Source organism: Zingiber officinale, chromosome 10B, assembly GCF_018446385.1.
Source record: "Zingiber officinale cultivar Zhangliang chromosome 10B, Zo_v1.1, whole genome shotgun sequence".
Classification (NCBI taxonomy): Eukaryota; Viridiplantae; Streptophyta; class Magnoliopsida; order Zingiberales; family Zingiberaceae; genus Zingiber; species Zingiber officinale.
The window spans coordinates 50,559,198-50,586,772 of record NC_056005.1 but is presented as its reverse complement, the minus strand read 5'-3'; the positions used below and the strand labels follow the sequence as shown (position 1 = coordinate 50,586,772).

The 27,575-nt window shown below is 41.4% G+C and overlaps 1 non-coding gene and 1 pseudogene across 1 annotated transcript; one reads left to right on the top strand and one right to left on the bottom strand.

Moving 5' to 3' along the window:
- The first annotated feature begins 24,741 nt into the window (after positions 1 to 24,741).
- Positions 24,742 to 24,819, top strand: LOC122030739. The gene has a single exon (XR_006125585.1). It is a non-coding gene; the product is annotated as a small nucleolar RNA snoR35 (small nucleolar RNA).
- A 1,224-nt stretch (positions 24,820 to 26,043) lies between these two features.
- LOC122029131 lies at positions 26,044 to 26,885 on the bottom strand (annotated as a pseudogene).
- Between the last annotated feature and the right edge of the window lie 690 nt (positions 26,886 to 27,575).

The window sequence follows — 27,575 nt, the reverse complement described above, 5'->3', positions numbered from 1 at the left end:
GATAGATCCTATCTACATCACTCACATCCCTCCGCATAATTTGTTACATACCCAGTAATCGCCTTTATAGTCCACCCAGTTACGGGTGACGTTTGACGAAACCAAAATACATAACTCCTTATGTAGGGCACCATGGTGACTTCAGGTCTAAGGACTAGTAGTCATACTAATAGCCACATGAGAAAGTATATGACACTCATATAACGATCCATGATACTTTCTCATGGCGGGTCATTCAGTATACATTCTCCAATGCATACTCATGCGTCAACTTGATATCTCCATATCCATGACTTGTGAGATCGAGTCATCGAGTTGACCTACATGCTAGTCTTATTGCATTAACATTGTCCCTGAATGTTAATACTCGACTAGGAATGATTAAGAGTAGTATTCCCTATATCATCTCACTATCGATTCAACCAATCGATTGATATAGGTAAGAACCTTCTACTCAAGGACGTTATTATACTTAGTTTATTTGGCACCAATACAAGTAAGTATAATAACCAAAAATCAAATGCCTTTATTTATATAGAATATGATACAACAAGTCCAAAATACAATCATCAAATGATTGGCTCTAGGGCTCTAGCTAACACTTTCTATTTGCATAAATTAAGAATAGAAATTAAAATATATTAACAAACACTTTCTTAGATGATCTACTTGAGCTCGGTGTTTGGACGGCTTCTCGGTGGCAATCGGGCATAGTAGAGTCGTAGCAGGAAGCTAAAGCAGTAAAAAAAGCCAAATCGAGTGCGTAGGAGCTTGTATAGAAGTTGATATTGAATGAAGGTTGAATGCTCTTTTATAGAGAGTGGAAGGTGCCTTCCATAGCCTTAAAGGCGCCTTCAATCCCCCAAATTTGATCCCAATCAACCTAGCTCTTATTAACTATAAATTCTGAATTTTATCCATTGGAAAATGCTTTCCATTGCACTGAAGGCGCCTTCCATGAACAGTACAGAATACGCTTTCCATAGTATGGAAGGCGCCTTAAGCACTGTTCACCTAAGGCCTTTTATGCTCCTCTTGCTCTATAAAACATGTTAGTCCAATAAACTAAATAATAACCTGCAAGATAGTGTTAGTACAGTAATAAAGAATAGTAATTAGATCCTATCTTTTCGAGACCAGGATCAAGTCAAGGTCTCAATTTAGGTTTTCGAAATGGATCTAAATTGGACTAACGCATACTATCCCTTCAAACGGGGGTGCACCCTCACTTAGTCACTCTTCTCCAGTGACCTACCTCTATTTACCAGGTGTAGAGTTACGTTCTAGAATCACACATTCAAACTCCGAGAATAAAACATCCCAACATACCGGAAGAGCATATCCGGTCTTCTCCACTCAGGAATCACACATCCCGACTTGCCAAACTCATACATCTGGTCTTCACTCATCAAGAATCGCACATCCTGACTCTTGCCAGAATCCCACATCTGGACTTCAACCCATCGGGAATCGAACATCCTGACTAGGACTAGTCAACCCTGTACACTATTGGGATGCCCGATGCGGTGTGTGCTAAAACACGTTTCACAAACATGCGCAGTGGAAAATAAAACAATAATAATTCCTAAATTATTACATCACACGCACCAGACGCATACAACCTACCAAACATGATCATATAATTAAATTTTTATGGAAAGTAAATTTACACTAGGTGTACCTTACAAATGACTTGTAACGAGAAGGGCACCATAGCGGCGTTGTCGAACCTCGCTTCTATTTGTATCCACCCCAAGCTCCTCAAGACAACTTCTTGAGTACAAGCCTCTTATTCGGAAGTTACTAGCCACAAGCGAAGAAGAGGGATGAAGAGGAAGAAGAGAAGCACACAAGGGAGAGTTTTCTCCCTTGTGGTGGTCACGGCAACAAGGAGAAAACTTCTCCTTGTTGTGTGGCTGGCGACAAAGAGAGAAGGGAGAGGAGAGAAAATTTTGTGTTAGGATTTCCAAAACCCTAACAAGCCAACTAATAAAAATTGTGTCTAATTCTCTCCCAATTACATCTATATATAATCCTCATTAATGAGTTGGATTAGAAAGCCCAAATCCAATCTATTATCCATAACCAAAAATTAGCTCATTAACCTCTTGGTTTGGTTCACAACTAAACCAAGTTGGTTTATGACTAATTCATGATTAAATCAAATATGGTTCAACTCTTTCATAAAAGATGTGTCCTATCTGTGCTTCCATTACGATAAATATTTTTAAATTTATCTTATGTATGGTCTAACCAACCATTTATCTCTTGATCTAAGAATCATATTCTTTAACTTATTTTATGTCTTTTAGAGACTTGTTAGTGCGTGTGACCCAATGATTCCCGATTTATCTTGGTCGTCCATAATTAACTACTTAATTATAAAATGATCATGACTAGTACCTAGTAGTACATCCACTACAACAAAAACCCTCATAGACATCAGTTTTCCACCGCTGTCTATTACATTTTCAACCAATGTCTATGAAGGTGATGTAAAAGGTCTGCCATTTTAGACATCGGGTTAAAACCGGTGTAGTATCACTTAACGACATCGGGTGTAAAACTGATGTAATATTATATGTTAATAACACCAATTTTGGCAGCGGTATACGACCGATGTAATATTAGTTAATGACATCGGTTTTGCAACGGTGGAAAACCGATGTAATATCAATATTGTTTAACGAAACAAATCCAATTTCCGAAATAGTGAAAAACCAATGTTATCACCAAGCAAATCATAAAATTAAGTTAATATTATTAATTCACTAACAAAATCACAAATAAAAATGCACCGATGTATCTAAACACACCAAGTCAATATCCATATAACCAACACATAAATATTCTTCTTACAACATAAAAAGATAATAGATATTGTGCACATCAAGTCGGTATCCACAAATTACACATAACTATTCTTCTTACAACATCAAAAGGTAATATATAGTACACAAATATGTTTCTTACTGGTGCCAACGTTATCCTTCTTGCTCTGTGTATAGTAGCTAAGTTTACCCGTGAAGCTAAACTGGGCACAGATAATCCTCCATAACTGATGCATCTTCCCATGTTACCACTGCCAACAATGTTGCCTACAGAGCTTGTAAGTCTTGGCCCTACATTACCCAATACTGGAGAAACTCCCAAACCAGGAACAGAACTACGATTCCCAGAAGCTGAACTTGAGGAAATACCAGTTATTGCCCCAATGACACCATTAATATTTGTCACGCCCCAGGTAGTCCCTACCAGAAGAAATTTCGACAGCATCCCTGTACGGGTGAAAATATGAATCCAGAATACTTATATCTATACATCGGCCACACACGGCCGGAACAATACAATACAAATAACAAACAAACCACACAGTTTATATCAACATTTCCAAACAGTTCAACATAAAATCAATCCACGCAGTTTAATAAGGAAATGACGATAAAGAATCCTCGAAGATATATGTAAACATCCTACTCCACTACAACGAAGAAAACATATCCAAAAAGTAATGAGAAAATCCGTAGCGGAAAACCAAAAGTAGCAAACCCGAAAGGTTCAACATAAAGTCCACAATACAAAACCCACAACACAAGTATATAAGATGCCAAAGCAAAACATATCCTGACAACATGAAATCCTCGCGATAAATGGGCTAGTGACTGGAATATCTCTCGACGGCATCAACCTGAAAAGTAGTAATACAACGGTGTGAGTCCAAAGAACTCAGCAGGTAATCCAATAGATATGTACAGCAACATATAACTACCAGTAATAGCCTATGGTACAACCTCCTAAACCATAGCACATATAGTACAGTTTCCTAACAGTATAACAGATATGCATAGCTGAATAAACTGTAGTAACTAACAGTAAGAATGTAATACAGTTTACAGCAAGAATAATAAAAATGCATAACTGAAATAAACTATACTCACCTGCGAGGCTTGTGCAACTGACTGCGAACATACATAGATAAAAATAGTTAGAGCAAAAGCAAATAACCTGTATGCATGTCAATCATATGCAATCACCAAAATGCATCAATCACAAATAATGCAATCTGTGCATATGATGCAAATGACATGTCCTGGTCACCCCTACTGCCATGCTCAGCCGTCTCACACACGATGGTGAGACCGAGTGGGTAGGGCTATGACAACCGTGCACTCTGCCGTCACTACCCCTGATGGGTGACAGAGTGGACGGGATGCTATCAGAGTACACCTATCCTCCTACCTCAAACATAGTGAGGGAGCGTAACGCTCTCATCTCCCGGTATGCAATGACGGGGAGGGACCCCGACGTGCTACCACGCTCCTGTCACGCCACCCATGAGCGTCCTAGCGGAGCACCACCGGGCAACCTACCATACACACCCTAAGTGTTGTGTCACTACCCATGCAGTGGTCACGTGTGCAGAGGTCCATGTAGCCGGCCGACGAGCTCAACAATAATGGAGTCGTCAATCGCCCAGCATGCAATCATGCAATATGGTGCATGCGGCTATAGTATATCATACCTGAACATATCCTCCTCCATATGTGTAGGTGCCAAAAAGATAAACACATATATAACAAGGATAATAAACAACATAAATCCAAGAACATCACATATAACAATGATATAAGTGTTGGGATCTTAGATGGCTAGAGGGGGGGTGAATAGCCTCTTTAAAAACTTAAGCAGAGAGTTCTACACAGAAACTAGTTAGCGCAGCGGAATAAGCAAACTAAAACAAAACGAAAACCAGCACACAAACACTGATACACAGATTTACGAGGTTCGGGGATAACTTGCCCCTACTCCTCGGCGTGTCCGTATGGTGGACGACTCCTTGATCTTCGGTAGATCGCACCCCGGAAGAATTCCGGCTAAAGATCCTCCTTGTAGGTGGAGTAACCTTCCCACAAAGTCTCAAGAAATATCTAAGTTAAAGCACAAGACTTACAGAAGCTCGGTGGCAGAGAAGAATGAAAAATGCTTACAACCACGCGAGGATCAGTAGCAGAACAGAGATCGCAATTCACCCGAGAGCTCAAGAACTTCGCACAACAGCACAGACTTTTCTTTCAAGCTTTCTTGTTCTTTTGTTCTTCTTTCCTCTCGCTGTTTTTACTGCTTCTGAAGCCCTGTTCCCGATCATGGTCAGACTGCACGAATCAGTGCTGCAGCCAATCCCTCTTTCTCCTTACCTGGTTCTCTGAACTCACACCAATGAAATCACAGTCATCACTGGCGTCTCTGGATACGAACCAATAAGTAGAGGTCAAACTGAGCGGATTCGCCAGTGAACGTTGATGCCTCAAATGCATCTGTTGCAGCAAATCACAGTGAAAAGAGCACTTGTCTTCTTCTCTTAATGAAGCTTAATTTGAATTCAACCATGAGAGTGTGACCTGCAAGCTAAAAAGACTCACAGCAGATGGTTAAAAGCAGATGGGTGAAAACAAATACGGTAAGAAGAAAAAGTGCATACGAACAATACTGGGTGGGTGAGTGCGGATCCACGCTCGAATCATCGCTGATCGGTGCGGACGATCTAATCGATCGGTCTCGGCCGATCGGATGTCCTTCGCGCTCGCGGACCGATCGAGCACCAATCTGATCGGTCCCGAGACCGATCAGATGCCGCTCTTCCCAAGCGCCCTCGATCGGTCTCCGGGCCGATCGGTAAAATCCATGACTGCGATCGATTTTGATCGGTGATCGATGTCGATCGATCGATTCACGATCGGTCGCGGACCGATCGGTGTCAAGACTTAGTCCGGGCGGCTTTCTCGACCTAGTCGGAGAAACGAGCTCCTAGCCCTCTCCGACTTCATCCGGTCCTAGGCTACCGAGCCCTCTCTGACTTCGCATGCCAAGTTTCCTTCTTGGACTTTTCAACACCGGATGTCCGATCACCCTTGATCCATCTGGATTTTCCCTTGCCTGGCTTCACTCACGAGGACTTGCACCTAGCTTCACTCACTAGGGTTTTCACCGGCTTCACTCACCAGATTCCCACCTGGCTTCACTCACCAGGACTTTCCAACTGCCTAACATCCCAGTTAGGACTTTCTCAATCAGGTCAACCTAGTCAACCTAGATCAGTAATTAATCTGAGTTAAATATCTGATAAAACTTAAATCAGTGTCAACAGCAAAACAACATCTAGATCAGACTGTATCAACAATCTCCCCCTTTTTGTTGTTTGACAACACGATTTAAGTTTAGATCAGAAATGCTCATATACCCATAATTTTAGGGAAATCAGGATCCTCCCCCTGAGACGGATATACCTTAGTTATCTTCTCCCTTTTTTTTTCATATTGACTTGACGAAGTCAATTCATCACTTAACTTAGTCGAATATGTGTGAATTAGGTAAGAGGATTCAACAGGACTCAAAGTCATCCTCTCCCCTAAAATCAACCTTTCATTCATTTCTAAACTTAGTTATCTTCTCCCCCTTTGTCAAACACCGAAAAGGAGCGAACAAGGTAAGATAACTTACAAAAAAAAAAAAAAACTCTCCCTTAATCCATACTGTCTTCTGCTTAATCCCCCTAGAATTCCTTCTAAGAATAAAGAAATAAAAGGCGTATGAAGAGTATAGTAACAACCAAGAGAAGAACAGCAAATATATAAAGAGGAATGAGTAGCATAACAGTAAGTAGCAGACAACCAGGTCAGACATAAGTATCTAGCAACCATCATCCAAAACATACAATCAATATGATCATCAAAAAGTATCAGTCATCTTCCTCAAGACGAGGAACATCTCCAGTGTCGGCTGGAGGAATATCTTCCGGAGGCGGGATGCTGCTGCTCGAAAGTGTATGGTCCGGGTGGTGCTGCGGAGGTGGGTAACTGGCCATCCACCCTCGAAGCAGTTGCTGAGTCACCAACTGCTGGCTGCGCAGATCGTCGTAGCGCTGGTCAATCCGTATGCGTAGTCCATCGAACTCAGCAGCCATCATCTCCTCGTGGCGATCAAATCGGCTCTCCAACTCAGCGATCTGCCAGCGCAGATCTGGATCCGCCTCGCCATATGCAGCAGCAGCAGCAACCTGTCGTCGAGGTAACTCACCTAGTGCCCTCCCATCCTTCCACCTAACTGCCCCAGCCTCTCCTAAGATTCCAGACTTAGAAAATGCACGTTTCCCAAGTCGACAATCCTGCCTAACCATCTTTACCATCCTCCCCCTAGAGACGTCAACACCCAAGGTCTCAAGCCAATCGGTAATTACATGCCCATAAGGCATATAGATGGTGTAACCGCTTAGCGCGCTATGGGATATGATAGAAGTATAGACACTTGACATGATATCAAAGTCAAGACGCCTACGCAACCCATAAAGCATCAGACAATGATACGGTCGAATCTCTGCCAATGGTTTAGAAGTAATAGGTAGAAGACAGTTTGTGACAATTTTGAAAAGAATGTAATCAGGAGCAGAAAGGCCAAGGGCTGCAAATGTAGGAAAGTCGACATCTAACTCATCTAATCCATCCGGTCTCGAATGTCCAAAGAAGTACTCATAAATCGAGTCAGATGAGACATCAAGAGGATGAGGCACGGGTTCAGGCAAAGCAGGATAGAATGAGAACACCGTCCCCGAACACAAACGACAGCCTAAATAATCAAAGAAGGCAATTAAGCTGAAATCAACGGTTTGCTTAGCCACTCTTGATCTATAACTACCATCAAGAGTCTGATGAAGGTTGTTATAGAATTCAGAAACTAGGTCAAGGTTGATATCCCTCTCTAAATATACCAAGGAATCAAGTTTATAGTAGGCTATGGTCTCCGTAATCGTTGGACAAAACTCATTCATGTATTTTTTATTGACTGATCTACATGGGAGCAACTTGAAGGTCCTTTCCTTAAAGGATTGTTCAAACTGTTGGTTGGGGAATCTCCCCGAACTGGACGGTTGAGGTCGGGAGGTTTCTTTGGACTTGGATTTATCTTTGGACTTGGAAGTACCCTCACCTACTGGTTTCTTCCTAGGGGGTTAGGAACATGACACAGATGAAGCAAAGGAGCACAACCCGAGCACCACCCCAAATCACTGAAGCAGTGAGAAATGAAACAAATGAAGTACTAACGAGAAATAGAGCTGATTAAGTTACCTTGGAGCCATTTCTCTGGTTTTCGGAGAAAGAGAGAAATGCTGAGGCAGGAGGGAGTCGTCTAGGGTTCGGCGATCAAGGGGAAGAAAAAACAGGGGAAAAGAGAGTCGGCTAGGGCTTCGTAGGTAATGGGAAAGGAGGGAGTCGGGAGGAGTTAAAGCCAGGGATCCATCTATTCCCTGATCGGACGGCTGTTCGATCAGGAGAAATCCTGAACGATCAGATTCACCCGAGTGAATCGGCGACACCTGATCGGTCAGTGGACCGATCAGGGATCATCCTGATCGGTGCCCGGACCGATTAGGGGTTTGGCTTCGTTCTGGATCGGTCGACAGACCGATCCAGACTTTCCTGATCGGTCTGTGGACCGATCAGTATCTGATAACCCGATTTCAGTAATTTCAGTAACTGAAATACTGAGCCATGAAGTCTGAAGAATCCGGAACTCAAGAATTCATAACTTCCCTAAGACATACCCTAGAACTTAGGAATCACCAAACACTAATATATTCGAAATATGATTTCTTATGGCCTGAACTTGTTCATAATCCAAAAGTTTCAGACTCTTATCAAACAAAACCTCACACTAACTCCAACCATATAGAGTTCTGTCTTCTTGGTCCTTAGAAGTTCAAAACATATTTTTGCTAAACTCATCTCTATGATCAGGTTCAAATTTGTCAAAATATAAACAACTTGTCCTAATTTTTCAATCAAGGCATGAAAGCTGAAATTTTTGATCCTTGTTATATTTAATTTCAAGTTTGTCAAAATATATCCAAGTTGCTATTATTTCCTTTAACAACCTATCGTTTTATCAATCAAAATCATGAAATGAACCAAACAACAATACCAATCAACACATCAACCATCAACCATAATTAGATAATTTCTAGGCAAAAGTCCAACCAAGATTCCTTGGTTGGAATATATGAGTAAGATCTAGGAGCCAAATACACATGAATTATGTAATGGCCTTCGTCATACTCAATTAATGTCTCTTCAACCTAATTATTCAAGGGATGCATGATACATTTTGAATAATTTGGTTGATCCTAGCATCTCACCCCATATTTAGCAAACAAAAACAATTTGTTAAACCTTATAGTTTGTGTGAGATGTCCCCAAGTTGTCCAAATTAATTTCCCAATTTTTCTTGTCATTTTAATGGTCCTTATTGATCATGATGTGGTCAACATGACTTATTGAGCCAAACACATTCCCAATTCCCTCCTTAAATGACTAAATTCATTTTCCGGAAGGGGTTTTGTGAAAATGTCGGCTAAGTTTGACTTTGACTCAACATATGTGAGTGTAATGTCTCCCCTAGCTACGTGATCTCTAATGAAGTGATGACGCACTTCAATGTATTTGGTCCTTGAATGATGGACTGGATTTTTCGTTAGGTTTATTGTGCTAATGTTGTCACACAACACTTGCACTCCCTTATACGAAAGTCCATAATCTTCTAGAGTGTGAATCATCCACAACAATTGTGATACACTCTCTCCCATGGCAATGTATTCAGCCTCGGTCGTGGAGAGAGCAACACAATGTTGCTTCCGACTTGACCAACTAACTAATGATGAACCTAAGAATTGGCAACCCCCACTAGTGCTTTTCCGATCCAATTTGCACCCAGCATAATCGGAATCGGTATAGCCTATCAAGTCAAAAGACTCTGTACGAGGGTACCATAGACCTACTCGAATTGTGCCCTTAAGGTATCTCAATATTCTCTTAACTGCAATTAAATGAGATTCCTTGGCACAGACTTGATATCTAGCGCACATGCCCACAGCAAAAAGTATGTCTGGTCGACTAGCTGTGAGATATAGAAGACTACCAATCATGCTTCTATATTGCATTAGATCAATTGGTTTTCCACTCTCATCATTGTCAAGACGAGTGTTTGTTGCCATCGGAGTGGACACTTCCTTAGAGTCACTCATATTGAATTTTCTAAGCATCTCTTGAGTGTATTTTGTCTGATGGACATAAATTCCATCTCAAGTTTGTTTGATTTCAAGTCCGAGGAAGAATGTCAACTCTCCTACTAGACTCATCTCAAACTCACTTTCCATGTGAGAAATGAATTCATTCAAATAGCCTTTGTTATTTGAGCCACAAATTATGTCATCGACATATACTTGGGCTACAAAAATGTTTTCACCATCTCTACGTAGAAATAGTGTTGGGTCTATTTGGCCTCTTACAAAGCCCTTTTCTAATAGGTAAGTTGACAACCTTTCGTACCATGCTCGAGGTGCTTGTTTAAGCCCATAAAGAGCTTTCTTGAGCTTGTACACGTGGTTTGGAACTTCGGTATTCACAAACCCCGGTGGTTGTTCAACATAGACCTCTTCTTTGATGAATCCGTTTAAGAAGGCTGATTTAACGTCCATTTGATAGAGCTTGAAACCTCTATGTGCAGCAAAAGCTAGCATCAAACGAATGGACTCTAATCGGGCCACGGGAGCATAAGTCTCATCATAATCGAGACCTTCGACTTGACTATAGCCCTTGGCTACAAGTCTTGCCTTGTTTCTTACAACTTCTCCCTTTTGATTTAACTTATTTTTGAATACCCATTTAGTTCCAATAATGGTGGTCTTCTTAGGTCTAGGAACTAAGTCTCACACTTGACTCCTTTCAAATTGACCTAACTCATCTTGCATAGCTAAGATCCAATCAGGATCGTGCAATGCCTCATCAACTATTTTTGGTTCAATCTCTGAAATCAATGCGACTTCATTAGACTCATTTCTAAAGAATGACCTAGTCCTAACCCCTTGTTGGATGTCTCCCACAATTTGGTCTTGGGGATGACTAGTGGCTAACCTAGACTGTCTTGGTGTTGGCGGTGCCTCATGAGTGGTCTCACTCGGCACAGGCAAGGACTCAATATCAGGCAAAGGATCAGATTGAGTTCTTTGTTGCCTTTGCTCATCAACATCAGAGTCAACTTCGACTCGTTCTTCATTTTGATCATTCAAACTTAGATTTCTAAGTTCAAATTGAATTTCTCCTGCATCCCTTGGTTGATCATTTAAGTTAGGGATTTCTTCAAAAGCTACATCAGAGGACTCTTCAATCAATTTAGTCCTATTGTTGTAGACTCGATAGGCTTTGCTGGTAAGAGAGTATCAGCCTTAGCCGTGAATTTTCCAAGATGGTCCTTGGTGTTCAAAATAAACACCTTACAACCAAACACCCTAAGATGTTTAATTGTAGGTGGTTTCCCAAACAAAAGTTCATGGGGAGTCTTTCCTAAAAACCTATGTATCAGGATTCAGTTTTGCACATAGCAAGCTGTATTCACAGCTTCAGCCCACAAGTAACTCGGTAGTGAGTACTCATTGAGCATGCTTCGTGCAGCCTCTTGTAAGACTCGGTTCTTTCTCTCCACAACCCCATTTTGCTGTGGGGTCCTTGGAGTTGAGAACTCATGTATATACCCTTTTGCTTGACAAAATTCTAAAAACCTATGATTTTGAAATTCACCACCATGATCACTTCTAATGGTTTTAATTGTTGTCGATTTTTCATTTTCAGTTCTTCTACAAAAGGAAATAAAAATATCTATGGTTTGATCCTTAGTTTTCAAAAAGAAAGTCCATGTATATCTAGTAAAATCATCAATAATTACTAAACAATATCTACTTCCATTCAATGATATTACACTACTGAAATCAAATAGGTCCATGTGCAATAAATCTAAAGCAGTAGATGTACTTACAGTGCTTTTACCTTTATGAACAACTTTTGTTTGCTTACCCTTTTGACATGCATCACATAGTTTGGTCTTGTGGTACTTGATGCTGGGTAAGTCTCGCACTAATCCTTGGTTGGCCAACTTCCGAATGTTCTTCATGTTTACATGTGCCAACCTTCTATGCCATAGCCAAGACTCTTCTTCTTTCGACATGAAACACTTAATCAAAGCATTAGTAGCACTTTTAAACGATACTTGATAAATATTATCAACCCTTGTGCCTACTAGTACCGTGTCAAGTGTGTCAATGTGTTTAACCAAACATTGACTTGAATGAAATTCAATTGTGTAACCCGTATCACACAATTGACTGACACTTAGGAGATTAAAAGTCATCCCCTTGACTAGAAGGACATTCTTGATATGGAGACATTCGGATATATGAATGTCTCCAACTCCTACAACCTTAAGGCTTCCATTATTACCAAAAGACACATTACCTCTACTTTTATTTTGAATGGTTGTAAACAGTGATCTGTCCCCGGTCATGTGTTTGGAGCATCCACTATCAACAAACCAAGTTGATAGATGCTCCCCCTCGACCAATGCCTACAAGACACGGAAGATAGAGGTTTTAGGTACCCAAATCTTGGGACCTAATGCTTCTACAACGAAAGACCTAGGGACCCATGCCTTGGTCATACCTTTCCTAGTTCCATGAGCCCTAGAAACATGTGATCTACTATTTTGAGTTCTAGACATTAGGGAAATGAAACTCGACTCCTTGGGTTGATACCCTAGCCCGGCCTTGTTGTAGACTGCCCTTTGGGCGTTTAGAATCATGTCTAGAGTCTTAGAGCTAGTTGAGAACTTCTCAAGCATTTTCTTGAGTTTCTCAACCTCACCCTTTAAAGTCTTGTTCTCATCCTCAAGGACTTCTAGATGTAGGTCATCGACCTCATCTTCCCTAAGGGTCCTTAAGGTTTTTATTTCTTCTTTTAACAATTTATTTTCTGTTTTTGACTTTTTAAGCAATGTAGATAAGTGAGTGATAGTCTTATAACACTTTTCTATATGAGAAGAGGTTACCTCTTCATCATCCGACGATGATGAAGCCGCGGTTGAAGCGTCGCTCGAATCTCCCTCACTTTCGGAGTCCGAAACCTCCCTTGCCATGAGTGCTAATTGTCGTGTGCTCTTTTCCATCTTCTCTTCTTCCTCCGATGAGCTTGATGAGGACTCATCCCAAGTGGCCTTGAGAGCCTTCTTCTTCTTGGCTCTTTCCTCCTTCTTTTTGGCTCGTTCCTCCTTCCTCTTTAATTTCGGACACTCACTCCGAATGTGTCCTTTCTTGCTACACTCATAACATATAACATTAGATTTATCAAAATTTTGATCATTAGTTTTACCTTTTCCTTTGTATCTTCGGCTTCTTCTCATAATCCTTCTTACGAAGTTCGCCATCTCACTTGATGATGATCCACTTTCATCATCGGATTCGGAGGAAGAGGTGGATGAGGAAATCTCCTTTTCCTTCTTCTTTTCCTTCTTCCTTCTTCCATCCTTGCTCTTTGGTCCTGCAAATAAAGCAATACCCTTCTCTTTTGACCTTTGTTAGCAAGCTCATGAAGTTCCATCTCACAGAAAAATTCATCTAGTTTAACAATGGAAAGATCCTTGGATACCTTGTAGGCATCTACCATAGATGACCACAAGGCATTCCTAGGAAAAGATTTAAGAGCGTACCTTACTAGATCGCGATTCTCCACTTGTTCGTCCACAGAGTGTAGACCGTTGATGATCTCCTTGAATCTCCCATGAAGTTCACTTACCGTTTCATTGTCCTTCATGGTTAGATTTTGGAGTTGATTCAAGAATAGGTCCCTCTTGGCAATCCGAGAATCTCGAGTTCCCTCTTGGAGCTCGATGAGTTTGTTCCATAGGTCTCTTGCACTTGAGAACGGACCTACCTTGACGAGTTGGTCCTTGGCGATTCCACATTGCAAGGTGACCATAGCCTTGGCATCGGCTTGTGCTTTGCGGAGTTGTTCGGTAGACCACCTTGACGAATCGAGTTCCTTACCTTCTTCATCCTATGGTGGCGTGAAACCTTCCTTGACTGAGAACCACATGGCAATGTCGGTCTTGAGGTAATACTCCATGCGGCCCTTCCAATATTGAAAATCTGCTCCTTCGAAGTAGGGTGGTCGATTTGTGCTAAAGCCTTCCTTCATAGACATCCTTGTTTGCTCTTTTGGGTGTTAATCCGAATCAAAGAGCCCCTTGCTCTGATACCACTTGTTGGGATCTTCGATAGCTAGAGGGGGGGGGTGAATAGCCTCTTTAAAAACTTAAGCAGAGAGTTCTACACAGAAACTAGTTAGCGCAGCGGAATAAGCAAACTAAAACAAAACGAAAACCAGCACACAAACACTGATACACAGATTTACGAGGTTCGGGGATAACTTGCCCCTACTCCTCGGCGTGTCCGTAAGGTGGACGACTCCTTGATCTTCGGTAGATCGCATCCCGGAAGAATTCCGGCTAAAGATCCTCCTTATAGGTGGAGTAAACTTCCCACAAAGTCTCAAGAAATATCTAAGTTAAAGCACAAGACTTACAGAAGCTCGGTGGTAGAGAAGAATGAAAAATGCTTACAACCACGCTAGGATCAGTAGCAGAACAGAGATCGCAATTCACCCGAGAGCTCAAGAACTTCGCACAACAGCACAGACTTTTCTTTCAAGCTTTCTTGTTCTTTTTTTCTTCTTTCCTCTCGCTGTTTTTACTGCTTCTGAAAACCTGATCTCTGCTGTCAACCTCTTTCTCCTTACCTGGTTCTCTGAACTCACACCAATGAAATCACTGGCGTCTCTGGATACGAACCAATAAGTAGAGGTCAAACTGAGCGCAGCCCAATCGCAATCAGATTCGCCAGTGAACGTTGATGCCTCAAATGCATCTGTTGCAGCAAATCACAGTGAAAAGAGCACTTGTCTTCTTCTCTTAATGAAGCTTAATTTGAATTCAACCATGAGAGTGTGACCTGCAAGCTAAAAAGACTCACAGCAGATGATTAAAAACAGATGGGTGAAAACAAATACGGCAAGAAGAAAAAAGTGCATGCAGAACAAACAATACCGTGGGTCGGTCAGCAGACCGATCCACGCTTTCTGGATCATCGCTGATCGGTCTGGCAGACCGATCAGGAACTAATCTGATCGGTCCCCAGACCGATCAGATGTCGCTCGCACAGCTTCTGATCGGTCTGCGGACCGATTAGGCACTAATCTGATCGGTCCCGAGACCGATCAGGCACTAATCTGATCGGTCCCGATCGGTCTGCCGACCGATCCAGCTTCTTGACTTAGTCCGGGTCGAGCCCTCTCTGACCTAGTCCGGAGAAACGAGCTCCCTAGCCCTCTCCAACTTCATCTGGTCCTAGAGAACGAGCTACCGAGCCCTCTCTGACTTCGCATGCCAAGTTTCCTTCTTGGACTTTTCAACACCAGATGTCCGATCACCCTTGATCCATCTGGATTTTCCCTTGCCTGGCTTCACTCACCAAGACTTGCACCTAGCTTCACTCACTAGGGTTTTCACCTGGCTTCACTCACCAGGATTCCCAATCTGCCTGGCTTCACTCACCAGGACTTTCCAACTGCCTAACATCCCAGTTAGGACTTTCTCAATCAGGTCAACCTAGTCAACCTAGATCAGTAATTAATCTGAGTTAAATATCTGATAAAACTTAAATCAGTGTCAACAGCAAAACAACATCCAGATCAGACTGTATCAACAATAAGTATCATGAATCCAAGAGCACGTATCAAACATGTAAAGCAACTAATCCAGTATAGTGGAGCACTATAAATATACATATCCATCTCTATAAACATATATACACATGGCAAAATATAAAAGCATCCAGTTCTAATGTAAAGCAACTAACAGTAGAAACATGATATGTATCAACTAAATTAAACCAAGGAAATACTAACAACCAACACTAGTAAGTATATATAAACTGCCTCAAAAAGAAGGTATACTCAAGCAATCCAAGGTCGAGACGCCCGTATCGAATCAGAGTCCTGTGTCAACTAACAATATATATATTTTATTTAGCTAAATCCAAATTAATAGCTAAATCAAATCCCTAAACCTAAATTAGGGCAAAACCCTAATCACACAACCTCAATCTACATAATTAAATCTAATGGTTAATTATGATTAGTTACCTAATCCCTAATCACCAATTAGATTAGAAATACAACGGTTGATTAGGGTTAATTACCTTAACCCTAATCATTCCATTAGATCAATATAAACAAATAAATCTAAACATAATCACTAACCATCTAGTAATCATGTAATCCAAATCATACCTAAATCTACACATAAACCTAATTCATCTAGTAATCTAATTTATTCCTAATTCAATACAATATAACCCTAATTCAATTCTACACACGATCAAGTAATACAACCATAATCCACATGTATCAAAATCCCTACACATACCTCGATTCACAGCCCCTGTTGATTGCTGGATCAAGGAATGCTGTTGGAAATCACCTCACTGCTATCAATCGGATCAAACAGGAAGACTACTAATTAAGCACAAACCACAGCTCAAGAAACACCTCCTCTTCAACCGAATCGCCACAGAACAGGACCTTACCTCCTGATCGGATCACGAAGGGTTCAATCAATGGAGATCACGGATCACACAACACCAGAACAGAGCACTAACCCGTGAATCAACAAGAATCCAATAATGAATCAAGAGGAAAGAAGGGTTTCGATGGCTTACCCTTGAAGCCCTAATTGCTCTTCCACGCCGGTGATGGGGTGGCACGGCTCAATCCAGTGACGTCGATTGGGGAATCACAGACGGTGCTAGGGTACAGATCGGAGAAGATCCAGAGAAAAGGAAATCAAAGCTGGCCTCGGAGCCCTAATCGCCTCCTCATTCCGGCGATCATCTCCCTTGGTGTCGGCGTCGGGGAAGAGGAGTCGGCAACTGCGGATGCAAGGCTCGGGGAAAGGTTGAGAAGAGGAGATCAAGATGATTCAACCTCCTTCTTCGATCTCTGGCAAGCTCCGGTGACTTCCTCCTCGGCGACGTCGACGATCGACGAAGATCCTTCGGCTTGGCTTCAACTCGTCCGCGAGAGAGACGAGGAAAAAGGGAGTGCGCACGGTGTCGGGGAAGAAAAAGGGTGGATCGGCGTTTTAGGGGAAGGCTCGGCGTTTAGAAGAGAATAAGAAAAGGAATTTTAAAATAAAAACTTTTCCTCACTTAAACGGGTATCCCAAACAGGCTTTATCCGTGTCCGTCGATCCATCCCCTCAAAACCCTCCATATGAGCTCTGAAAAATTCCCAGAAAATTTCTAAAAATTCCGAAAAAAATTTATAAGGCTATTTCTGAAATAACCCTATTTATTTAAATTTTCCGAGATCTCGCATCCTCCCCTACTAAAAAAAATTTGGTCCCCAAATTTCGCTATAACCAACAACCAACACTATAATATAACCAAACAGTATAAATGTTGAAAGAAACTCTAACCCACATAACTCATGTAAAAAGATGAGGGTATCGAGTTCGGATCGTATCCTCCAACTCCCAAGTAACCTCCTCGTCAGAATGATGCTGCCATCCGACTTTAACCAGTCGGACAGTCTTGTTCCGTAACTGACGCTCTCTATGGTCCAGAATCCGTACCGGAACCTCCTCATAAGTAATGTCAGGCTGAATAAGAACTGATATATCTGACAGAACATGTGCCGGATCGGATACGTATCTCCTCAGCATAGATACATGGAATACATCGTGAATGCCAGCTAGAGATGGTGGTAGCGCCAGACGGTAAGCTACTGCTCCAATCCTCTCCAAGATCTAGAATGGCCCAATATATCGTGGAGCTAACTTACCTCGAAGATCAAATCTCTTCACCCCTTTCGTGGGTGAAACTCTCAAAAATACATGATCACCAATAGAGAACTCTAGGGGTCTCCGTCTAATCGTACAAACCAACTCTGCCTCATGCTGAGCTCTTTGAGGTCCTAACAGCTGGGCCTCCCCAACCTCCTCCCAGAGATGGGTGTCCGATACGGTCTACTATACAAAGCCTTAAACGGTGCCATCTGGATAGCCGACTGATAGTTGTTGTTGTAGGAGAACTCCACCAATGGCAGGTGGTCCTCCCAGCTGCCTCCGAAGTCCATAACACAAGACCTCAGCAAATCCTCCAAAGTCTGAATAGTCCGCTCTGACTGCCCATCTGTCTGCGGATGGAATGTCGTACTGAAACGAAGCTGTGTGCCCAAGGCCTGCTGCAAACTCTGCCAGAACCGGGACGTGAATCGTGGGTCTCTATCTGATATAATACTCAAAGGAACACCATGCAACCTGATAATCTCTCGACAGTATAACTCTGCTAATCGATCCAGAGAATCAGTCTTCTGGATCGCAATAAAATGTACGGATTTGGTTAATTGGTCAACGATTACCCAAATCGCATCATGGCCACGTCGAGTCCTAGGCAATCCTACCACAAAATCCATAGTAATATGCTCCCACTTCCACTCTGGAATAGGGATCCTCTAAAGTAAACCAGCAAGTCTCTGACAGACAAGACATCTAGCTACAAAATCTGCAATGTCTTTCTTTATACCGTTCCACCAATAGGAACGCCTCAAATCACAATACATATGGGTCCCACCTGGGTGGATAGCAAATCTAGAACGATGAGCCTCCTGTAGTAACTCCTCCATGACCGGGTGAGATTGAGGTACACATAATCTACCTCGGAAATAAACAATACCCTCGTCATCTCATGTAAACTCGGCCTGCTGCTAATCTCCGGCCTGGGCCTCTCGAATCCTCATCCTGATCGACGACTGAGCAATCATGGTAACAAGAATACCCTGCTCTGTCCGTCCCTGCTCCTCAAGGCCCAACTCGGAGAATCCCTGAATCAAGTCTGTGACTAAAACTCGATGACAAGCTAAAGTCCCTCTGGACTTCCTGCTAAGTGCATCAGCAACCACATTAGCTTTACCCGGATGGTAGCTAATAGTACAATCATAATCCTTCAGGAACTCCATCCATCTCCTCTGTCGGAGATTGAGTTCCTTCTGTGTGAAAATATATTTGAGACTCTTATGATCAGTAATAATCTCAAAAGTAATACCATAAAGATGATGTCGCCAAATCTTCAAAGAAAAGATAATAGCGTCTAGCTCTAAATCATGTACTGGATAGTTCTTCTCATGCTCCTTCAACTGACGAGTACATCAATACAGCGCCCAAGCCCTGAAGAGATGCGTCTGTATAAAGTATGAATCCGTCATCACCAGAAGGTAAAACTAAAACTGGTGCTGATACTAATCTCCGCTTCAGCTCCTGGAAGCTGGTCTCGCAAGGCTCTGACCACGTGAACTTTATGCCTTTCCTAGTCAGACGTGTCAACGGCATAGCAATACGGGAGAAACCCTCAACAAATCGTCTGTAATATCCAGTCAGTCCCAAGAAACTGCGGATCTCCTGGACTGACTTCGGCTGCTCCCAGCGAGTGATAGCCTTGATCTTCTGTGGATCTACTGAAATACCTCGGCTTGACACCACGTGTCCCAGAAAACCAACTGAAGATAGCCAAAATGCTCACTTACTAAACTTCGCATACAGATGATGTCGTCGCAGAGTCTCCAAGACTATGCGAAAATGATGTGCGTGCTCCTCCTCAGAACGCAAATAGATCAATATATCATCGATAAAAACAATAACAAATTGATCTAGGTACTCTAAAAAGATACGGTTCATCAGATCCATAAATACTGCAGGAGCATTGGTAAGCCCAAATGGCATTACCAAAAACTCGTAATGTCCGTATCTGGTGCGAAATGTTGTCTTCTGAATATCAGAATCTCTAATACCGTAGGGTTCTCCACAAGGACACCAGAACGATCCTGCCCGTGCATGCCATAAGCAGCTGCTGCAGTGGGAGCTGTCCTCTGCTGATGATACGAAGATTGGGCTTTTGGCCCTCCTCGCTGAGTCCCAGACTGACGAAGTGGTCCTCCCAACACAGAAACTCCGGAAGCTACATGCTGGGACTTCAGCGAACAGCCTTGGCTGATGTGCCCAGGCAGTTTGCAATAATAGCAAACTGACTGTCCCAGAGTACATGCAGAGGTGATGTGATCTCGGGATCCGCATCAGGTGCAGTAAGGGTCACCGATGGACTGTTTCCGGTTCTGCTAAGAAGACCGGGAAGGTCTAGATGAAGATCGTCCCGACTTCTGGGGTCGGCCAAATGACTCAAAAGTACCCTGACCCTTCTAAGTACGACTGCTCTCTTCTTGTCCGCATTTACTATCTGATGAGCAGATTCAATCATAAGCGCTCTATCCAGTGCCTTTGTGTATGATGCAATACCAAGACCGGCAATCTTCACCTAAAGATGCCCGTCCAATCCCTGGACCAACTGAAGCATACGAGATCTATCCTCAGCAACCAACTCAGAACAGAATCTGGCCAACCGATTAAATTCGGCATTAGATTCCATAACTGAGCCGTTATTTTGCCGAAGACTCAGAAAATCCTACCGACGTGTCATCTGATATGCCCGGGGAAAATACTGACTCTTGAATGTCTCCATAAATCTCACCCAAGTAATATGTTGCTCGCCTATAATCGAGCACTACATGTCCCACCAGATCTCTGCCTCATCTCGTACCTCAAGTACGTAGTAGTAGGCACGACCGGAGGGGGTGCCAGGTATACTGAAGGTGATACCACTAGTGGTACAGTCGAGGTATATACCTCTGAAGTCGGAACCGTCAGGGTCTTATAATCCGACATGCCTATAATATCCTGACGAGTCTATCCCTGACGGGCAGGCTCGACCCTAGTAGATCTCTCTGGAAACTCTGTCTCCGGAGAATCTATCGACCTCTTACGTGAGCGACCACGTCTCGGTACCGGAACACGTGTATGTGTCATATCTGTCAATAAAATGTTTCTCAGATATCACTACGGTATAAGAACTATAAAATTACCTATATTTACCTGTTGTTGTCTGGAGATGTCCTGTCGCTGCTTAGCCCCATAAAGAACCTCGTCAAAATACCTCAGAATTCCGAAACGAGAAAATCGACGGAAATCCGTACAAATCCGAAAATATCCGGATAAGCTCGTAAAACTCGTAAGAACATACCGGTATCGCAAACGATGCTCTGATACCAAATAAATTGGTATCAGATAAACCTCGAAAATCCAAAACAAAGAGCAAGTATCGTGTACCACGCTCTGATACCAAAAATATTGTCACGCCCCAGGTAGTCCCTGCCAGAAGAAATTTTGGCAGCATCGTCCCTATACGGGTGATAATATGAATCCAGAATACATATATCTATACATCGGCCACACACGACCGGAACAATACAATACAAATAAAAAACAAACCATGCAGTTTATATCAACATTTCCACACAGTTCAACATAAAATCAATCCACGCAGTTTAATAGGGGAATGACGATAAAGAATCCTCGAAGATATATGAAAACATCCTACTCCACTACAACGAAGAAAACATATCCACGAAGTAATGAGAAAATCCGCAGCGAAAAACCAAAAGTAGCAAACCCGAAAGGTTCAACATAAAGTCCACAATACAAAACCCACAACACAAGTATATAAGATGCCAAAGCAAAACATATCCTGACAACATGAAATCCTCGCGATAAAGGGGCTAGCGATTAGAATATCTCCCGATGGCATCAACCTGAAAAGTAGTAATACAACGGTGTGAGTCCAAAGAACTCAGCAGGTAATCCAATAGATATGTACAGCAACATATAACTACCAGTAATAGCCTATGGTACAACCTCCTAAACCATAGCACCTATAGTACAGTTTCCTAACAGTATAGCAGTTATGCATAGCTGAATAAACTGTAGTAACTAACAGTAAGCATGTAATACAGTTTACAGCAAGAATAATAAAAATGCATAACTGAAATAAACTGTACTCACCTGTGAGGCTTGTGCAACTGACTGCGAACATACACAGATAAAAATAGTTATAGCAAAAGCAAATAACCTGTATGCATGTCAATCATATGCAATCACCAAAATGCATCAATCACAAATAATGCAATCTATGCATATGATGCAAATGACATGTCCTAGTCACCCCTACTGCCATGCTCAGCCGTCTCACACACGATGGTGAGACCGAGTGGGTAGGGCTATGACAACCGTGCACTCTGCCGGGATGCTGTCGGAGTACACCTATCCTCCTACCTCAAACATAGTGAGGGAGCGTAACGTTCTCATCTCCTGGGACGCAATGACAGGGAGGGACCCCGGCGTGCTACCACGCTCCTGTCACGCTACCCATGAGCGTCCTAGCGGAGCACCACCGGGCAACCTACCATACACACCCTAAGTGTTGTGTCACTACCCATGCAGTGGTCACGTGTGCAGAGGTCCATGTAGCCGGCCGACGAGCTCAACAATAATGGAGTTGTCAATCGCCCGGCATGCAATCATGCAATATGGTGTATGCGGCTACAGTATGTCATACCTGAACATATCCTCCTCCATATGTGTTGGTGCCAAAAAGATAAACACATATATAACAAGGATAATAAACAACATAAATCCAAGAACATCATATATAACAATGATATAAGTATCATGAATCCAAGAGCACGTATCAAACATGTAAAGCAACTAATCTAGTATAATGAAGCACTATAAATATATATATCCATCTCTATAAACATATATACACATGGCAAAAGATAAAAGCATCCAGTTCTAATGTAAAGCAACTAACAGTAGAAACATGATAGGTATCAACCAAACTAAACCAAGGAAATACTAACTACCAACACTAGTAAGTATATATAAACTGCACATATCATAAGATACTATCAAGAGATAAGTCAAAGGGCACCCGCCTCAAAAAGAAGGTATACTCAAGCAATCCAAGGTCGAGACGCCCGTCTCGAATCAGAGTCCTATGTCAACAAATAATATATATATTTTATTTAGCTAAATCCAAATGAATAGCTAAATAAAATCCCTAAACCTAAATTAGGGCAAAACCCTAATCACACAACCTCAATCTACATAATTAAATCTAATGGTTAATTAGGATTAGTTACCTAATCCCTAATCACCAATTAGATTAGAAATCCAACGGTTGACTAGGGTTAATTATCTTAACCCTAATCATTCTATTAGATCAATATAAACAAATAAATCTAAACATAATCACTAACCATCTAGTAATCATGTAATCCAAATCATACCTAAATCTAGACATAAACCTAATTCATCTAGTAATCTAATTTATTCCTAATTCAATACAATATAACCCTAATTCAATTCTACACACGATCAAGTAATACAACCATAATCCACATGTATCAAAATCCCTACACATACCTCGATTCACAGCCCCTATTGATTGCTGGATCAAGGAATGCTGCTGGAAATCACCTCACTGATCCAGAACCGAGCAGAACCTCACCTCACTGCTATCAATCGGATCAAACAGGAAGACTACTAATCAAGCACAAACCACAGCTCAAGAAACACCTCCTCTTCAACCGAATCCCCACAGAACAGGACCTCACCTCCTGATCGGATCACGAAGGGTTCAATCAATGGAGATCACGGATCACACAACACCAGAACAGAGCACTAACCCATGAATCAACAAGAATCCAACATTGAATCAAGAGGAAATAAGGGTTTCAATGGCTTACCCTTGAAGCCCTAATTGCTCTTCCACGCCGGCGATCGGGTGGCACGGCTCAATCCAGTGACGTCGATCGGGGAATCGCAGACCATGCTAGGGTACAGATCGGAGAAGACCCAGAGAAAAGGAAATCAAAGCTGGCCTCGGAGCCCTAATCGCCTCCTCATTCCGGCGATCATCTCCCTTGGTGTCGGCGTCGGGGAAGAGGAGTCGGCAACTGCGGATGCAAGGCTCGGGGAAAGGTTGAGAAGAGGAGATCAAGATGATTCGACCTCCTTCTTTGATCTCTGGCAAGCTCCGGTGACTTCCTCCTCGGCGACGTCGACGATCGACGAAGATCCTTCGGCTTGGCTTCAACTCGTCCGCAAGAGAGGAAAGGAGGAAAAAGGGAGTGCGCACGGGGTCGAAGAAGGAAAAGGGTGGATCGGCGTTTTAGGGGAAGGCTCGGCGTTTAGAAGAGAATAAGAAAAGGAATTTTAAAATAAAAACTTTTCCTCACTTAAACGGATATCCCAAACAGGCTTTATCTGTGTCCGCCGATCGATCCCCTCAAAACCCTCCATATGAGCTCCGAAAAATTCCCAGAAAATTTCTAAAAATTTCGAAAAAAAATTATGAGGCTATTTCTTAAATAACCTTATTTATTTAAATTTTCCGAGATCTCACAATATTACTACTACTAAAAGCATGATTTCCAACAACATTAATACCCCCTTCTATTTGTGACACCACGTTCTATTTGTGACACCAGAGCTATGAGGCATCTGCATGAAAAAAAAATCCAGAATCAATACTATAAAACGCATTCAAAGGACCATATGATGCAGTGAAGTAATGTGGAAATAAAGTCATGCCAGACCTGAGATAATGCAACCAAAAGATTGTTTGATGAGAATCGTCCACTAGGAATGCTTCCTCCTGGTTGCTGAACACCACCTGATGGTACAACACCCATTGCGGTCTCTCTGGATGCAAGCGAACCAGGCACATTTGGCAGGTTGAAGCTTCCATGAATATTATGCAATCCTTGAAGACCACCTATTTTTTTACAAATCGTAATCAAAATTCCACATACAAGAAAAATTTCACATGAATATGTTAATAAAGTTTATGTAGGAATGTCTAACCAGAAGGATGGAACCCAGGCACTGCCGCAAACTGGCCAGAAAACAATGTGGTATAGGGTCGGCCTGAGGAGTCTGCAATATTAGATGTTGAACCATTATGAGTTGACTGTACCAAGAGACCCAGTAATTTGATCAGCAAAAGCAAGACTAGTAAAAGCACAGGGCATGGGATAGGTGCTAACAAACTTGGTATGCTAACCAACAAGAAAGAAACAACCGCGTCAAGTTAGTATTTACATAAACTGTATTGAACATCTGCACCAAACAACAAAAGCTACTCATCTCTAACAATTGAAACTCAACTAAGAATAAGGGATTATATTATTAATACCAAGAGTAAAATTACATCAGATACAAATCCCATACATAAAATAACAGATAGGTAATTTGGGATGAATATTGAAGTCTATAACTATTTATTCTACTTCTCTCCATCAAGCTAGAACATAATGGAGCATAGACATTGATGGTGCTTAGTTTGTCAAGTTGTACTCAATAAAGATTTGATTATCAATTTAGTAACCTTGTGATTTCTTAAACCATGCTCTAAAAATTTGTTTGACAGCATAGATAACTTTCTTAAATTCGAGCATACCCTAGTGATTTCTCTGTATACAACCTAGTACGATGTTTATGAAATCTATCTGGTAATCATGAATAATACCAAGGAGAATCCAGTGATCATGAAAAATAGTTTTAAGTAAAATAAATTAATTCCATCAACGAGAGAAAATATCCCAAATAATCCTCACAAAATGGCTAGATGAAGTCTTTTGCAACTAAGTGTATTTTCTACTGATCAATGTTGTCAACCACAACTATATTTAACAATAAAAACTATAGTTGTTAAATCATACAATTCAAAATTCTCGGGGGCACTACTCAGTTCGTAGGCACAAGATCCAGTTCTGTTAACAAGAGTATTACATGTCAACTGAAAATGAGATGCAATTAAAAAAAATATCAAGTAGTATTTCATCAACTTGAAAATATCAGTAGTTATCTCATAAAATTGATTGCTCTAAAAGGAAAACTATGATTTTGTCTCACAAATTTTCCATAGAAAATATATGGAAAGGAGAAAATTAGAAAAACCTGAACATCGAGCATACAGGTTATACAGTCCTATGTCATGCGAATGAGACTAGAAAATGCAATTAATAAACTAAAAAACAGAAAAGCAAAAATTACATTTAGAAGCCAAGACATTATAACTTTGCCAAGTTACATTTAGACTTGGATAAAATGTTACCCATCAGTAATAAAATTATGAATAATGAAACAGGTATAAACATCTGTAAGCTATGAAACATCAACTGACAAGAAGATTACCAGCATATAAGTCAGTTGTTTGTTCTCCTCCTCTAGAAATTTTTCCTATTCAAGAGATGAAAACCATTAAGAGCAGAAACAAAATTAAGAGTGAAAAAACATTCAACAAATTAAAACTCGAGGGAATATGTATGCCAACATTCTTCTTATGCATCTTCCAGATTTCCATCTAGAATTGGCAAGAAATGAGAATCAATTCAACAGCACAAAGGTAATCTTAATTGAAATGACAAGCAAATATCATTAAACAAATTTCTCACTTGCTTTTCCCTTACGCTGGTGACCCAATCTGGAGTGCCTCCTCAATAGGAATCAATTCCTTTGGGTAAAGGGAGTTGAGATCCTCACCCTTAAGATGCCTAATTCACACAGAACAAAGCCATCATAAGAGAGCACAAACTTCACCAGATGAGTGATACATATGAACCATATGAATCAAACAATATATTAGCACACCAAACCTTTGTTCAATATGCATGTTGTCGTTTTCTTTCTTAACTCGCTCAATTTCAATGCTCAGACTCTGCAAAAGACGGCAATTTGCTTCACGAAAAATTGAAAATGATTCATTTGGTGTACAGAGAAAAATTGATTTAAAAATGAGATGAATGGAATAAAAAAAATAGAATCTCCATGATTTTGCACAAGATATCAGAAATTTTCTTATTCACATTTAGATTCATGGACGAAACTAAAGTCATCTAAAACAAAGGAAGAGAGAGAGAGAAAAAAAAAGTGCATTTTTAATTTAGCAACGATACCTCATGCTTGGCATCCCAGAGCTTTTCGCTGGAGTTCGTCTGGTACCTCATGCTACTTTTTTTTTCCTAATTTTGCGCCAAGGGAAAATGTTTTTATCTGAGATTATTATTCGCAGAGTTCGCATTAAGTGAGCAAACTAAAACATAAAATGTGTAATATTTGAGAAATCTAAAATTAGGAAATAAGACCAAGAAGGAAGGGAAAGGGAGAACGGAGGTGAAGATAAAGAAGCAAAGATAAGCAACAAGAGAGTTGGGGATATTAAAAGCAAGAAGGGAAAAAGGGGGGAAAGAGAGCTTCATCTTGGGAGCCAAAAGGAATCGGGTTCTCAGATAAAGCACCGAAAAAGAAGAGGAAAGGAAGAAATTTTGGATCCAACATTTATGGGATCATTCAAAAAAAATACGAAGCGGGAAGATGAACACAAAACAAACCAAAAAACCACCGAACTGAGACCTAAACCTCAATCATTGTCCCCGTAGTCGTACGTCTGGGTCAGAAAATAAAATGAAGAGATCATTCGCAGAGCTCCTAACCAAGTTCACCTCAAGATTGCTCAAACGAAAATCAACTCCACCACCGAAGAAAGAAACAATAAAAAAGAAGACAGATGGATATTAGAAAGAATAAGAAAACCTAGAACACGCCTACAGAGACTCATTAGTCAAGATTCAGTCTCTCCATCCTCTCCACGCAGAAAAACTGGGACAAAAGAGGTAGAGAAAATGCAAGAAAACTAA